Source organism: Anoplolepis gracilipes, chromosome 16, assembly GCF_047496725.1.
Source record: "Anoplolepis gracilipes chromosome 16, ASM4749672v1, whole genome shotgun sequence".
Taxonomy (NCBI): Eukaryota; Metazoa; Arthropoda; class Insecta; order Hymenoptera; family Formicidae; genus Anoplolepis; species Anoplolepis gracilipes.
The window spans coordinates 6,734,421-6,753,378 of NC_132985.1; the positions used below are offsets into that span (position 1 = coordinate 6,734,421).

General features: G+C 23.6%; 1 protein-coding gene and 1 long non-coding RNA gene across 4 annotated transcripts in view; one reads left to right on the forward strand and one right to left on the reverse strand.

The window, feature by feature from the left end:
- Sha (shavenoid) overlaps window positions 1-18,958 on the forward strand; it is a 145,822-nt gene that overhangs the window by 108,535 nt on the left and 18,329 nt on the right. The gene's annotated exons all lie outside the window — the stretch shown is intronic.
- Window positions 11,440-17,933, reverse strand: LOC140674696 (uncharacterized). Of its 3 annotated transcripts, XR_012048269.1 has the most exons (4): window positions 17,702-17,877; window positions 17,062-17,416; window positions 11,680-11,820; window positions 11,440-11,547 (listed from the first exon to the last, which is right to left on the reverse strand). It is a non-coding gene; the product is annotated as an uncharacterized lncRNA (long non-coding RNA). The 3 variants fall into 3 exon arrangements; XR_012048268.1 differs by lacking the exons at window positions 11,440-11,547; window positions 11,680-11,820 and adding an exon at window positions 15,360-16,961 and having other exon boundaries at window positions 17,702-17,870; XR_012048267.1 differs by lacking the exons at window positions 11,440-11,547; window positions 11,680-11,820 and having other exon boundaries at window positions 15,360-17,416; window positions 17,702-17,933.

Sequence of the window (18,958 nt, forward strand, 5' to 3'; positions counted from 1 at the left end):
TCTTTATCAAACATTGACAAAAGTTGTTGTTTATTATACCGATTTTTATGATAAAGTGCAATTTTTACTGCAAATCCAAGAAATGTCTTTACAGTGCCTCATATCAAATCCTTTCAGCCATTCATACATTTCGCACCAACTTGATGGAATATTTTTCATTTTATTTTCTTGAGCAAAATAATGAACACGTTTTGACAATTCCATCAAAATGCAAGTTCTGCAATAGCAAGAGTTCGATTGTCTCTGACTATTTACCCACGTTTTTAAAGACTGGAAAAGCGATTCTTCTTGCAAATATGAGAAATGAAATTCTCTACCCTGTCCAGTTTGTCTGTCATATTGATATGCCTCTCCAAGCTTATTACGTGTTGCTATTTCTTTGTTGAGAACACTTAAACTAAGAAGACTGCTGTCTTTTAAAACATCCGATATCTTCCTCTTGTAAACTACACAATTCTTTACTGCTTTCTCATATACTGCTTTTTTTTCCAAATGTTGAAATGTTTCTTTTAAATGCGATACTGTTTTGTCTAGTACATATTTTTCTCTGTCGTTAAATGAAGATCTATCTACATATTCATGGCTTAATTTTTTATAAATTTCTGGTTCCATCTTATCCCTTATTTTGACATAATCATTAATCAATTTTGGTAATAGGTCCATGGAAGTAAGCTATCAAAAAGAGTTAATATTAAAATATATTACCTTACATAATTACATAATTAATGAACAAATTGCAATAGAACAAATTGAATATTATAATACATGATGGATTTTCATGGTGTAAATCTTTTATCTATAATTTATCCATATTTAGAAACTAGATAATATATGTTTGTTATTTAAATTATATATGTATAAAATATATATAACAAAAATTTCAAAGTTTATAAATAATTTCGAAATAAGTTTTTCAAAGATTAAAACGAACATAAAGTACAAAAATGAAATACTTACCGACAGAGAGAGAATATATATAAATCACACCGCAATTATATGTGGACAAAATCCTCTTTATTATTAAGAAACAAAGCGTGAACTTTTTCTGATTGTGTAAGAACTACGACTGAAGCAATATCACGAAACGAACAAATTTAAGACTGGCAATATTATGTTAGGAAAATATAAATACGAATAGGATTCAAAGCTGTTTATATAAACATATCATGTTGTTTTCTGCGTTTTATAAGATGTGTTTAAATTTTACGACAACTGTTTGTTTTAAATAATAATTGATAATGCCTCTTTACATAATATATTACTTTACATTATATATAATATATATAATTATTTTAATAAAATAATAAAATCAGTTATTATTACGTTATTTATTTTCAATTTTGTCAATCGAAAGAAACTATCTAATATGATTTTTGTTTTGTTGCCTCTGACATTTTATTTATGCCAGTTACAAGTACATACGTAAAAGCGTTTTTTTACTACATATCATACATATATATACATATCGACAAGTACATGTGTATTTAACTGTTTTACAGTAGTAAGCTTATATCAACTTTTATAATATTATACATATTTAAATTTCTTTGATCAATTAATATTTAAACGATGCTTAGTAATAATTATATAACTAAAATAAAAATTTTAGTAAAAGATATATATATAAGTATTTGAATTTAAGAAATACAGTTAGTTGTGAAATTGATTGAATATATGTAATGTAAAGAAACATAATGTAAAGAAACAAACACAGATATCCATTTTTAAACATGCAAATATGCTAATACGAGCTTTAACATTTGTTTGATATGAAAATATTAATTGCTATATTATATTGCAAAGGTTTCACGTATTAAATATAACGAGTACGAAGGCTTCGTAATTTTATTTAGATGGAATTATAACTAGTTTATTAACTAATTGTATTTTTTTTTTGTATAGTTTTTAAAATACTTTACTAAACTACATTGTTAAAATATCATATGTATAAAAATAAAATTAATTAAATAATTAATAAGATACTCTTAAATGTTTTGATTACATTACAGTCACTCGCTTATTACGGCTTAAATGTTAAAATTTACAATTCAAGTTAAAAACATTTTATTTTCTGTTGTTTTATTACGATTCTCTTAGTTGACTGTATTTTCATGCGTTTTTAAATGAGAAGAATTAATTAAATAGTAAAAGATAGTTTTTTTTTTAAAGGATTATTTAGTGTTTTTCAATAAAACTTGTCCGCTTTAGTTTTAAAATTGAAAAATGTATGAATATAAATTAAATTATCTTTGTTGAATAATTTTATTGTCTTCTTTGATAATAAAAGAAATTGAAAGCATTCTATTTTTCTTTTATATAACTGTTATCATATATTAATGCATTTGATAATTAAACCAAAATGATATATTTATTATACTTGGTACAACTTTTGTATAAACAGATATTATTGTTTTGCATTTGAAGAACATAGTCAGTCTATTGACCGTTTAAATAAACAAAGTATGAGACAAATAGCGATATATCTTAAAATACATATATAAACATATTTATTTGTACCTTCATTTTCTCACTCAATAAAAATGGTCAAATAAAGATTGTTAAATTGATTAGTTAATTTATTCAAATATCACAATAATTAAGATGACGAGCTGCGATTTCCTAGATCTATTTACACAATTAAAATTTCAATTTATACATTTTTTATGCAACTTGAATATTAATAATACATTCTAAACAATAAAATATTACAAAAGAAATTAAAAGAAAAAGAGAAATAGAGTATTTTATGTTAACATATACTGAAATTTATAAAAAGTCCAGGAATTCATTTAGCAACTAATCTTTTCTTTTTTTATGTTCCTTTCTTTCTTTTTCCAGTGTTTCTCACTCTCTCTCTCTTTTTTTTTTCCTTACTTTTTTCTCTTCTCACTCTTGTCTTTTATAATTTTCTTTCTATAAACTTTTTAAATTGTATTAGATTTATTTGTGAAACATTGAAACATATGAAAATACAACCAGATAATTTCATCAAGAATTATTGTTTGAAAGCATTAAAAACATTGTATATAAAACCTAAATTGTGTATAAAAGCTCGTTTGTGTGTATAAATTACAATAATATATAAATTATTGACATTTTCTTACCATTTATAAAAAAATTTACTTTAAATTTAAAGGATCGTCACATATATATTTATATAAAAACAACTGTTTTTTTTTTAAATACCTCCCTTCTAATTGAAAGCTGTTTATTAAATATAAATTTAAATGTTAAACCATAGTGACGTGGAAAATAATAGTAACGTTAAAAATGTTGACATGTTTATGTCAACATTTCATCACAGTGCATTTCTGAAACAGATCAAAATTTGTCAATTATAAAATACTTTTTTAATAAACTATTTGAGTAAAACTGTTGGATTAATCGATAATTCCTTTAACAAACATTGGCAAAAATTGTTGTTTATTACATCGATTGTTTACCTGATTTTTAAGATAATAAGCAACTTTCACTGCAAATGCCAGAAATTTCGCTACTATGCCTCATATCGAAAACTCTCTCAGCCATAATACACTTGCTTTTTCATCTTTTTTCCAATCTGATGGATATTTAATTTCTAGTTCCTATAAATTATAGATAAAAGATTTAAAACATGTAATCGATCATATAATACTCAATTTGCTATAATACAATTTGCTTGTTTATTAATTATGCAAGGTAGTCCCATTTTTATGTTAACTTTTTTTGGTAGATTATCACAATGGACGTATTCAGAAAATCGATTAATGATTACTTAGAAATAATGAATAAGATTGAATCAATACTTCTAAAATATTTAAATAATGAACCTGATGTAAATAAGTTTATTAAGTAAAGAAGAACAAATGATGCTAGAAGCTATGAAAGGAGATATTAAATATGAAATCGAAAATCATATCATATAAAATATGAAATTATTACGTCAAAATAAGGAATAATAATAAAGCAGCAATTAATAAAAGATTAAATAATGAATTTATAGACATTAGAAGTTTATTATTAACTGCTGAGGAAATAGAAATACTCAACGAAACAGTAGAGTTTTTAAAAAATATACAACAATATCTTCAGATCATTATACGAGAAAGCAGTAGACGATTATGTATCTAAAAAAGCGACAAAGAAACAAATTTTAGAACGGGAAGAAATTAATAAGGATTATTTTAACAGAGAAGTAAAGAAACGTAGCTGAGCTCGGAGAGAACTATCAATATGTGTGACATAAAAATAAGAAACCGCAGATTTAATTTTTCATATGTGCATGCAAGAAACATCGCTTTTTAAAAAAGTTTTTAAAATATTTGGTAGAAAGTCGAAAGCAATCGCAATCTTGCTGTTGCATAACTTGCGTTTTGACTGAATTTTCGCCACTTGTATACAAATTCGTTAAAGAAAATAAAATACTTACAGAATAAAACAAACGGCAAATATATGTAGACAAAATTCTCGTTATTATTAAGATATTGTACGGAGGGTGAACATTTTTCGATTGTGTAGAAAAAACGATTAAAAGAATGTCACAAAACGATTGAATTTAAAAGTAGCAATATTATATTAGGAAAATAAATATGAATCAGAATTTATAATTATTGACAAAATATTTAAATTTCTATGAAACAAAAAACATAATAAGAAAAGTAAAGATTTGTAAAAAATTTATTAATATATAATTAACTTTATCAAATCTAAGATAAGTAATATTATAATTAATTTTATAAATATGTATATATTGTAAAAATAACTATGATATTAAATACTATTAAATATTTTGATCACATTGCTAGTCATTGGCTTATTGTGACTTGAAAGTTAAAAATTATGAAAAAACTGTCATAATAATTTTTCTATATTTGTGAATGAATTATATTGATTAAAGAATCTATAAGCAAATAGTTAATTATTATTTTATATCAAATCATATTTAATCTATAGTTATGTGGATAAACAAAATATAAGACATAGAGAGTGATGCATGTTTAAATACAGTAATTTTTTTTCTGACGCCATTAAAAATAGCGATTGTTAAATTGAACATTTTATCTATTCAAATATTACATAAATTATTATTGTTGAATGGCGACTTTTTATATGTATTTGCGAAAATATAAATCCATTAACATTTATTGTGCAGTACATCAACATTAATAAAAAAATAGAAAAAATACATTAGTAAACGAAATATTACAAAAATAGAGTAAAGCAAAGAGAAAATAATAGAGTATTTGGTACTATCGTTACAGACAAATAACACATACAGAAAATGTTAATATATCCAAAAATTTAATTAAACTTACAAATATAATTTTCCTTCTTTTTTTCCTCCTTTCTTTCTTTCTATTTTTCTCTTTCCTTATCTACATTTGTTTTACATAACTTTTTGTAATAATTTAAAGGTCTACTTGTAAGCATTAAAACATAAGAAAATACAACCAGATATTTTTAACTAATTATTGTGCAAAAGCAATAAAGATATAGAGTCTATAAAAGCTCGTTTGTGTTTATAAATTACTAATAATAATATTTAGTTTCTCTCGGCATTTTCTTTCAGTTTATAAAAAACATCTTAAATTTAAAGGGTCGTTATTTATATTACGAAAACGACAAATACTGTTTCCCTTTACTTCGCTTCTAATTGAAAGCTGTTCATTAACTATAATTTTAAACGTTAAAAAATGTTGACATATTTGTGTCAATATTTCATCCAATAATCAACGCAGTGCATTTTTAAACAGCTGAAAATTTGTCAATTATAAAATAGTAATTTAAAAAGTTATTTGTTGAAAACTATTTGATTTAAAAATTATTTAATTAATCGATAACGACTTAATGAAACATTGACAAAGTTGTTGTTTATTACATATGTTTTTTACCCGGTTTTTAAGACGAAATATATATAATACTTCTACTGCAAACGCTAAAAATTCCGCTATTATGCTACATTTCCAACTCTTGCAGCTATAATGTATCTATTGTATTACGTTTATTGCAATCTAGTGGACATTTTATGTTATTTCGTTCGGCGAAATTGTAAGCAAGTGTTGTGAGCAAAATATTTCTGTTTCTCAAAATTGTTATTCTTGATTCTTTTCTTTGTTTTATTTTTTTGTATAATTTCAAAAATATTTTACTAAGGCATATGTTAAAATATCACATGGATGAGAATGAACTTAATTGTTTAAATTAATAAGTTAATCTTAAACGTTTTGATTATATTACAGTCTCGCTTATTGCGGCCTAGAATTTAAAATTAACAATTCAAGTAAACCATTTTCTTATTTGTCCATATTTTTATGCGTCTTTAAATAAGAAGGATCAATTAAACAGCAAAGGGTCTTTCTGTCTTTAAAGGATTATTTAGTGTTTTTCAATAAAACTTGTCCGCTTTAGTTTTAAAATTAAAAAGAATATGAATATAAATTAAGTTATCTTTGTTGAATAATTTTGTTTTCTTTTTTTAATCAAAGAAATTGAAACGTTCTATTTTTTTTTTATATAAATGTCATCGTATATTAAAGAGTGTTGAAGAGTAATTCGATTTGATAGTTTTACAATATTCACAGAAATCTTTTGTATAAACAGATACATATTATTGTTTTGCATTCGAAAAGCACAGTCAATCTAATGATCGTGTGGATAAACAAAGTGAAGCAAATAGCGATATACATATCTCTCTTACGGTACGTATTTATTTGTACTTTTATTCTTTCACTCAATAAAAATAGCCGAACAAAGATCGTTTCATTGATTAATTTATTTAATCAAATGTCATAATAATTAAGATTGACGGGCTGCGCTTTTCTAGATCCATTTATACAATTATAATTTCAATTCGTTCATACATTTATTATGCAACTTAAACATTAACGATACATTGTAAATAATAAAATATTACGAAACAAAGTAAAACAAAGAAAAAGAAAGATAGAATATTTTATGTTAACATATACAGAAAATGATAAAATGTTCAGGAATTTATTTAGCAACTAATATATCTTTCCTTTTTTTTATGTCCCTTTCTTTTTTTTTAATTTTTCTCACTCTCTTTCTTTCTTCTTCTTCTTTTTTATTTTTTTCTTTTTTACACTTGTCTTTCATAATTCTTATAATCTTTTAAATCCATGCTCGGAATTAATTGCTCTTTTTGGGCCGATTTTTGAAGCGACGTCTTCTATTCTGTCACTAGCGTTCGAGACTTGACGGCCGATCGCTATACTTTAGGTACGTCTCTGTAAGAAATATATTGTGATCCGTATGTTACGCTACAAATCGTCATTAAAATTTTTTTCGCTAAATAAGTTTGATTTTTTATTTTTTTAATAATTATAAATAATAAATGAAGTTATATTAATAAAAAGTAAAATAATAGTAATAAATAGCAAAGAATAAATAATATAACAATTATATATAACAAATTATATATATATATATATATATATATATATATATATATATATAAAATAGCTTTAAGAAACATATTAATAATAGAATTTTTAATATATTTTCTTATAATTTGTTTTATTTATTTTTATATATTATTTATTATTATTATATTTATTATTTATTAATGTAATTTATTTAATTTTTCTAATTATTTATAAAAATAAAAATTATATAGCGAGAAAAATTTTAATGACGATTTGTGCCGTAACATACGGATTCTAATATATTTTTTATAAAGACGAGTCAGAAGTATAGCGATCGGCAGCTCATTGTCAGCCAGCGCTTCAGAAATCGGCTCGAAAAGAGCAACTAACTCCGAGGAATGTTTTAAATTGTATTTAGACCTATTTATGAAACATTGAAACATGAAAATACAACCAGATAATTTCGTCAACAATAATTGTTCGAAGACAATAAAGTTATTGTACATAAAAGCTAAATTGTATATAAAAGCTCGACTGTGTTTATAAATTACAATAATGTATACTTTCTCGACATTGTCTTTCCGTTATAAAAAAATCTTAAATTTAAAGGATCGTCATTTATATTACAAAAACGACAGATGCCGTTCATTTTCGAAATATCTCGCATCTAATAGGAAGCTATTCATTAAGCATAAATTTAAATGTTAAAACTTATTGTTAATGATGTTAATAAATGTTAACATGTTTGCGTCAATATTTCATCACAGAGCATTTCAGAAACAGATTAAAATTTGTCAGATATAAAATACTAATTTAAAAAAAATTATTTGATTAAAACTATTTGATTAATTGTTAATCTCTTTATCAAACATTGACAAAAGTTGTTTATTATACCGATTTTTTATCTGATTTTTATGATAAAGTGCAATTTTTACTGCAAATCCAAGAAATGTCTTGACAGTGCCTCATATCAAATCCTTTCAGCCATGAAATATCTGTTCTTTTATGCGTTTTCCACTCTGGTGGAATATTTTTCATTTTATTTTTTTGAGCAAATTGGTAAGCAAAAGTTGACAATTCTATCAAAATGCAAGTTCTGCAATAGCAAGAGTTCGATTGTCTCTGACTATTTACCCACGTTTTTAAAGACTGGAAAAGCGATTCTTCTTGCAAATATGAGAAAATAAATTCTCTACCCTGTCCAGTTTGTCTGTCATATTGATATGCCTTTCCAAGCTTATTACGTGTTCTTATTTCTTTGTAGAGAACACTTAACCTAAGAAGACTGCAGTCTTTTAAAACATCCGATATCTTCCTCTTGTAAACTACACAATCCTTTACTGCTTTCTCATATACTGCTTTTTTTTCCAAATGTTGAATTGTTTCTTTTAAATGCCATACTGTTCTGTCTAGTACATATTTTTCTTTGTCGTTAAATGAAGATCTATCTACATATTCATGGCTTAATTTTTTATAAATTTCTGGTTCCATCTTATCCCTTATTTTGACATAATTATTAATCATTTCTGTTAATGAGTCCATGGAAGTAAGCTATCAAAAAGAGTTAATATTAAAATATATTATCTTACATAATTACATAATTAATGAACAAATTGCAATAGAACAAATTGAATATTATAATACATGATGGATTTTCATGGTGTAAATCTTTTATCTATAATTTATCCATATTTAAAAACTAGATAATATATGTTTGTTATTTAAATTATATATGTATAAAATATATATAACAAAAGTTTCAAAGTTTATATATAATTTCGAAATAAGTTTTTCAAAGATTAAAACGAATATAAAGTACAAAAATGAAATACTTACCGACAGAGAGAGAATAAATCACACCGCAATTATATGTGGACAAAATCCTCTTTATTATTAAGAAACAAAGCGTAAACTTTTTCTGATTGTGTAAGAACTACGACTGAAGCAATGTCACGAAACGAACAAATTTAAGACTGGCAATATTATGTTAAGAAAATATAAATACGAATAGGACTTAAAGCTGTTTATATAAACATATCATGTTGTCTTCTGCGTTTTATAAGATGTGTTTAAATTTTACGACATCTGTTTGTTTTAAATAATAATTGATAATGCCTCTTTACATAATATATTACTTTACATTATATATAATATATATAATTATTTTAATAAAATAATAAAATTAGTTATTATTACGTTATTTATTTTCAATTTTGTCAATTGAAAGAAACTATCTAATATGATTTTTGTTTTGTTGCCTCTGACATTTTATTTATGCCAGTTACAAGTACATACGTAAAAGCGTTTTTTCACTACATATCATACATATATATACATATCGACAAGTACATGTGTATTTAACTGTTTTACAGTAGTAAGCTTATATCAACTTTTATAATATTATACATATTTAAATTTCTTTGATCAATTAATATTTAAACGATGCTTAGTAATAATTATATAACTAAAATAAAAATTTTAGTAAAAGATATATGTATAAGTATTTGAATTTAAGAAATACAGTTAGTTGTGAAATTGATTGAATATATGTAATGTAAAGAAACAGAATGTAAAGAAACAAACACAGATATCCATTTTTAAACATGCAAATATGCTAATACGAGCTTTAACATTTGTTTGATATGAAAATATTAATTGCTATATTATATTGCAAAGGTTTCACGTATTAAATATAACGAGTACGAAGGCTTCGTAATTTTATTTAGATGGAATTATAACTAGTTTATTAACTAATTGTATTTTTTTTTTGTATAGTTTTTAAAATACTTTACTAAACTACATTGTTAAAATATCATATGTATAAAAATAAAATTAATTAAATAATTAATAAGATACTCTTAAATGTTTTGATTACATTACAGTCACTCGCTTATTACGGCTTAAATGTTAAAATTTACAATTCAAGTTAAAAACATTTTATTTTCTGTTGTTTTATTACGATTCTCTTAGTTGACTGTATTTTCATGCGTTTTTAAATAAGAAGAATTAATTAAATAGTAAAAGATAGTTTTTTTTTTAAAGGATTATTTAGTGTTTTTCAATAAAACTTGTCCGCTTTAGTTTTAAAATTGAAAAATGTATGAATATAAATTAAATTATCTTTGTTGAATAATTTTATTGTCTTCTTTGATAATAAAAGAAATTGAAAGCATTCTATTTTTCTTTTACATAACTGTTATCATATATTAATGCATTTGATAATTAAACCAAAATGATATATTTATTATACTTGGTACAACTTTTGTATAAACAGATATTATTGTTTTGCATTTGAAGAACATAGTCAGTCTATTGACCGTTTAAATAAACAAAGTATGAGACAAATAGCGATATATCTTAAAATACATATATAAACATATTTATTTGTACCTTCATTTTCTCACTCAATAAAAATGGTCAAATAAAGATTGTTAAATTGATTAGTTAATTTATTCAAATATCACAATAATTAAGATGACGAGCTGCGATTTCCTAGATCTATTTACACAATTAAAATTTCAATTTATACATTTTTTATGCAACTTGAATATTAATAATACATTCTAAACAATAAAATATTACAAAAGAAATTAAAAGAAAAAGAGAAATAGAGTATTTTATGTTAACATATACTGAAATTTATAAAAAGTCCAGGAATTCATTTAGCAACTAATCTTTTCTTTTTTTATGTTCCTTTCTTTCTTTTTCCAGTGTTTCTCACTCTCTCTCTCTTTTTTTTTTCTTACTTTTTTCTCTTCTCACTCTTGTCTTTTATAATTTTCTTTCTATAAACTTTTTAAATTGTATTAGATTTATTTGTGAAACATTGAAACATATGAAAATACAACCAGATAATTTCATCAAGAATTATTGTTTGAAAGCATTAAAAACATTGTATATAAAACCTAAATTGTGTATAAAAGCTCGTTTGTGTGTATAAATTACAATAATATATAAATTATTGACATTTTCTTACTATTTATAAAAAAATTTACCTTAAATTTAAAGGATCGTCACTTATATATGTATATAAAAACAACTGTTTTTTTTTTAAATACCTCCCTTCTAATTGAAAGCTGTTTATTAAATATAAATTTAAATGTTAAACCATAGTGACGTGGAAAATAATAGTAACGTTAAAAATGTTGACATGTTTATGTCAACATTTCATCACAGTGCATTTCTGAAACAGATCAAAATTTGTCAATTATAAAATACTTTTTTAATAAACTATTTGAGTAAAACTGTTGGATTAATCGATAATTCCTTTAACAAACATTGGCAAAAGTTGTTGTTTATTACATCAATTGTTTACCTGATTTTTAAGATAATGAGCAACTTTCACTGCAAATGCCAGAAATTTCGCTACTATGCCTCATATCGAAAACTCTCTCAGCCATAATACACTTGCTTTTTCATCTTTTTTCCAATCTGATGGATATTTAATTTCTAGTTCCTATAAATTATAAATAAAAGATTTAAAACATGTAATCGATCATATAATACTCAATTTGCTATAATACAATTTGCTTGTTTATTAATTATGCAAGGTAGTCCCATTTTTATGTTAACTTTTTTTGGTAGATTATCACAATGGACGTATTCAGAAAATCGATTAATGATTACTTAGAAATAATGAATAAGATTGAATCAATACTTCTAAAATATTTAAATAATGAACCTGATGTAAATAAGTTTATTAAGTAAAGAAGAACAAATGATGCTAGAAGCTATGAAAGGAGATATTAAATATGAAATCGAAAATCATATCATATAAAATATGAAATTATTACGTCAAAATAAGGAATAATAATAAAGCAGCAATTAATAAAAATTAAATAATGAATTTATAGACATTAGAAGTTTATTATTAACTGCTGAGGAAATAGAAATGCTCAACGAAACAGTAGAGTTTTTAAAAAATATACAACAATATCTTCAGATCATTATACGAGAAAGCAGTAGACGATTATGTATCTAAAAAAGCGACGAAGAAACAAATTTTAGAACGGGAAGAAATTAATAAGGATTATTTTAACAGAGAAGTAAAGAAACGTAGCTGAGCTCGGAGAGAAATATCAATATGTGTGACATAAAAATAAGAAACCGCAGATTTAATTTTTCATATGTGCATGCAAGAAACATCGCTTTTTAAAAAAGTTTTTAAAATATTTGGTAGAAAGTCGAAAGCAATCGCAATCTTGCTGTTGCATAACTTGCGTATTGATTGAATTTTCGCCACTTGTATACAAATTCGTTAAAGAAAATAAAATACTTACAGAATAAAACAAACGGCAAATATATGTAAACAAAATTCTCGTTATTATTAAGATATTGTACGGAGGGTGAACATTTTTCGATTGTGTAGAAAAAACGATTAAAGGAATGTCACAAAACGATTGAATTTAAAAGTAGCAATATTATATTAGGAAAATAAATATGAATCAGAATTTATAATTATTGACAAAATATTTAAATTTCTATGAAACAAAAAACATAATAAGAAAAGTAAAGATTTGTAAAAAATTTATTAATATATAATTAATTTTATCAAATCTAAGATAAGTAATATTATAATTAATTTTATAAATATGTATATATGGTAAAAATAACTATGATATTAAATACTATTAAATATTTTGATCACATTGCTAGTCATTGGCTTATTGTGACTTGAAAGTTAAAAATTATGAAAAAACTGTCATAATAATTTTTCTATATTTGTGAATGAATTATATTGATTAAAGAATTTATGAGCAAATAGTTAATTATTATTTTATATCAAATCACATATTTAATCTATAGTTATGTGGATAAACAATATATAAGACATAGAGAGTGATGCATGTTTAAATACAGTAATTTTTTTTCTGACGCCATTAAAAATAGCGATTGTTAAATTGAACATTTTATCTATTCAAATATTACATAAATTATTATTGTTGAATGGCGACTTTTTAGATGTATTTGCGAAAATATAAATCTATTAACATTTATTGTGCAGTACATCAACATTAATAAAAAAATAGAAAAAATACATTAGTAAACGAAATATTACAAAAATAGAGTAAAGCAAAAAGAGAAAATAATAGAGTATTTGGTACTATCGTTACAGACAAATAACACATACAGAAAATGTTAATATATCCAAAAATTTATTTAAACTTACAAATATAATTTTCCTTCTTTTTTTCCTTCTTTCTTTCTTTCTATTTTTCTCTTTCCTTATCTACATTTGTTTTACATAACTTTTTGTAATAATTTAAAGGTCTACTTGTAAGCATTAAAACATAAGAAAATACAACCAGATATTTTTAACTAATTATTGTGCAAAAGCAATAAAGATATAGAGCCTATAAAAGTTCGTTTGTGTTTATAAATTACTAATAATAATATTTAGTTTCTCTCGGCATTTTCTTTCAGTTTATAAAAAACATCTTAAATTTAAAGAGTCGTTATTTATATTACGAAAACGACAAATACTGTTTCCCTTTACTTCGCTTCTAATTGAAAGCTGTTCATTAACTATAATTTTAAACGTTAAAGAATAGTGACGTTAAAAAATGTTGACATATTTGTGTCAATATTTCATCCAATAATCAACGCAGTGCATTTTTAAACAGCTGAAAATTTGTCAATTATAAAATATTAATTTAAAAAGTTATTTGTTGAAAACTATTCGATTTAAAAATTATTTAATTAATCGATAACGACTTAATGAAACATTGACAAAGTTGTTGTTTATTACATATGTTTTTTACCCGGTTTTTAAGACGAAATATATATAATACTTCTACTGCAAACGCTAAAAATTCCGCTATTATGCTACATTTCCAACTCTTGCAGCTATAATGTATCTATTGTATTACGTTTATTGCAATCTAGTGGACATTTTATGTTATTTCGTTCGGCGAAATTGTAAGCAAGTGTTGTGAGCAAAATATATCTGTTTCTCAAAATTGTTATTCTTAATTCTCTTCTTTGTTTTATTTTTTTGTATAGTTTCAAAAATATTTTACTAAGGCATATGTTAAAATATCACATGGATGAGAATGAACTTAATTGTTTAATCTTAATAAGTTAATCTTAAACGTTTTGATAATATTACAGTCTCGCTTATTGCGGCCTAGAATTTAAAATTAACAATTCAAGTAAACCATTTTCTTATTTGTCCATATTTTTATGCGTCTTTAAATAAGAAGGATCAATTAAACAGCAAAGGGTCTTTCTGTCTTTAAAGGATTATTTAGTGTTTTTCAATAAAACTTGTCCGCTTTAGTTTTAAAATTAAAAAGAATATGAATATAAATTAAGTTATCTTTGTTGAATAATTTTGTTTTCTTTTTTTAATCAAAGAAATTGAAAGCGTTCTATTTTTTTTTTATATAAATGTTATCGTATATTAAAGAGTGTTCAAGATTAAATCGATTTGATAATTTCACTATATTCACAGAAATCTTTTGTATAAACAGATATGTATTTTGTATAAACAGACATTTTATTTTTTCTGGTTTTTTTACGTTTTTTTTATCTGAATATGCTTTCATGCGTTTTTAAATAAGAAGGGTTAATTAAACAGCAAAGAATAATTTTTGTGTTTAAGAAATTATTTGTCTTCCTTGATAATAAAAGAAATTGAATGTGTCCTATTTTCCTTTTATATAAATGTTATCGTATATTAAAGAGTGTTCAAGATTAAATCGATTTGATAATTTCACTATATTCACAGAAATCTTTTGTATAAACAGATACATATTATTGTTTTACATTCGAAGAGCACAGTCAATCTAATGATCGTGTGCATAAACAAAGTGAGGCAAATAGCGATATACATATCTCTCTTACGGTACGTATTTATTTGTACTTATATTCTTTCACTCAATAAAAATAGCCGAACAAAAATCGTTAAATTGATTAATTTATTTAATCAAATATTACAATAATTAAGATTGACGAGCTGCGTTTTTCTAGATCCATTTATACAATTATAATTTCAATTCGTCCATACATTTATTATGTAATTTAAACATTAATGATACATTGTAAACAATAAAATATTACAAAACAAAATAAAACAAAAGAAAAAGAAAAATAGAATATTTTATGTTAACATATACAGAAAATGATAAAATGTTCAGGAATTTATTTAGCAACTAATATATCTTTCCTTTTTTTATGTCCCTTTCTTTTTTAAAATTTTTCTTATCCTCTTTTTCTTTTTTTTATTTTTTGCTTTTTTACGCTTGTCTTTCATAATTATTATAATCTTTTAAATCCATCCTCGGGATTAATTGCTCTTTTCGGACCGATTTTTGAAGCGACGTCTTCTATTCTGTCACTAGCGTTCGAGACTTGACGGCCGATCGCTATACTTTAAGTACGTCTCTGTAAGAAATATATTGTGATCCGTATGTTACGCTACAAATCGTCATTAAAATTTTTCTCGCTAAATAAGTTTGATTTTTTATTTTTTTAATAATTATAAATAATAAATGAAGTTATATTAATAAAAAGTAAAATAATAGTAATAAATAGCAAAGAATAAATAATATAACAATTATATATAACAAATCATATATATATATATATATATATATATATATAAAATAGCTTTAAGAAACATATTAATAATAGAATTTTTAATATATTTTTTTATAATTTGTTTTATTTATTTTTATATATTATTTATAATTATTATATTTATTATTTATTAATGTAATTTATTTAATTTTTCTAATTATTTATAAAAATAAAAATTATATAGCGAGAAAAATTTTAATGACGATTTGTGCCGTAACATACGGATTCTAATATATTTTTTATAGAGACGAGTCAGAAGTATAGCGATAGGCAGCTCATTGTCAGCCAGCGCTTCAGAAATCGGCTCGAAAAGAGCAACTAACTCCGAGGAATGTTTTAAATTGTATTTACATCTATTTGTGGAACATTGAAACATGAATATACAACCAGATAATTTCGTCAACAATAATTGTTCGAAGACAATAAAGTTATTGTACATAAAAGCTAAATTGTATATAAAAGCTCGACTGTGTTTATAAATTACAATAATGTATACTTTCTCGACATTGTCTTTCCGTTATAAAAAAATCTTAAATTTAAAGGATCGTCATTTATATTACAAAAACGACAGATGCCGTTCATTTTCGAAATATCTCGCATCTAATAGGAAGCTATTCATTAAGCATAAATTTAAATGTTAAAACTTATTGTTAGTGATGTTAATAAATGTTAACATGTTTGCGTCAATATTTCATCACAGAGCATTTCAGAAACAGATTAAAATTTGTCAGATATAAAATACTAATTTAAAAAATTATTTGATTAAAACTATTTGATTAATTGTTAATCTCTTTATCAAACATTGACAAAAGTTGTTGTTTATTATACCGATTTTTATCTGATTTTTATGATAAAGTGCAATTTTTACTGCAAATCCAAGAAATGTCTTTACAGTGCCTCATATCAAATCCTTTCAGCCATCTATATATTTCGTACAAACTTGATGGAATATTTCGAATTTCATTTTCTTGAGCAAAATAATGAACACGTTTTGACAATTCCATCAAAATGCAAGTTCTGCAATAGCAAAAGTTCGATTGTCTCATACTATTTACCCACGTTTTTAAAGACTGGAAAAGCGATTCTTCTTGCAAATATGAGAAATGAAATTCATTACCATGTCCAGTTTGTCTGTCATATTGATATGCCTCTCCAAGCTTTATACGTGTTGCTATTTCTTTGTTGAGAACACTTAAACTAAGAAGACTGCTGTCTTTTAAAACATTCGATTTTTCCTTGTTGTCAACTTCACAATCCTTTACTGCTTTCTCATATACTGCTTTTTTTTCCAGATGTTTAAATTTGTCTTTTAATTGCGATACTGTTTGGCGTAGTATATATTTTTCTTCGTTGTTAAATGAAGATGTATCTACATATTCCTGATTTAATTTTTTACAAATTTCTGGTTCCATCTTATCCCTTATTTTGACATAATCCTTAATTAATTTTGTTAATGGGTCCATGGAAGTAAGCTATCAAAAAGAGTTAATATTAAAATATATTACCTTACATAATTACATAATTAATGAACAAATTGCAATAGAACAAATTGAATATTATAATACATGATGGATTTTCATGGTGTAAATCTTTTATCTATAATTTATCCATATTTAAAAACTAGATAATATATGTTTGTTATTTAAATTATATATGTATAAAATATATATAACAAAAGTTTCAAAGTTTATAAATAATTTCGAAATAAGTTTTTCAAAGATTAAAACGGACATAAAGTACAAAAATGAAATACTTACCGACAGAGAGAGAATATATATAAATCACACCGCAATTATATGTGGACAAAATCCTCTTTATTATTAAGAAACAAAGCGTGAACTTTTTCTGATTGTGTAAGAACTACGACTGAAGCAATATCACGAAACGAACAAATTTAAGACTGGCAATATTATGTTAGGAAAATATAAATACGAATAGGACTTAAAGCTGTTTATATAAACATATCATGTTGTCTTCTGCGTTTTATAAAATGTGTTTAAATTTTACGACAACTGTTTGTTTTAAATAATAATTGATAATGCCTCTTTACATAATATATTACTTTACATTATATATAATATATATAATTATTTTAATAAAATAATAAAATCAGTTATTATTACGTTATTTATTTTCAATTTTGTCAATCGAAAGAAACTATCTGATATGATTTTTGTTTTGTTGCCTCTGACATTTTATTTATGCCAGTTACAAGTACATACGTAAAAGCGTTTTTTCACTACATATCATACATATATATACATATCGACAAGTATATGTGTATTTAACTGTTTTACAGTAGTAATCCCATATCAATTTTTATAATATTATACGTATTTATATATATATATATATATATATATATATATATATATATATATATGTGTCATTACATATATTAAGGTACTCGAGAAAACACTGTCTTGACAGTTTTATTATATTTATTAAGGAATTTATTAAAGAATCTCTTCTATGAATATGTGCGTGTACATATAATTGTTGTTTTACATTCAAGCATATATTTAATTTAATAATTATGTGAATAAACAAAATATAAGACATATAATAATGCATTTTGAAATATATAAATATAGTAATCGGTATCCTTTTTTCCTAACGCTACTAAAAATAGCGATTGTAAAATTTTATTTATTTAAATGTTACATAGATTACATGAATTATTACTGTCAAATCGCGACTTCCTACATTTATTTGCGCAAATATAAATCCATTTACATTTATTATTCGATAAATGAACATTAATAAATAGAAAAAATACATTAATAAGTAAAATATTACAAAAATAAAGTAAAATAAAATAATAAAGTATTTTGAATTATCGATACACAAATAACTTATAGAAAATGTTAATATATTCAAAAATTTGTTAAATCTACAAATATAAATTTTTGAACACAAGAAAAGCTTCTTTAAAACAAATATACTTTACTTCTTTTTTTCTCCTCTTTTCTTTTTTCTGTGTTTTTCTTTCTCTATCTACATTTATTTTACAT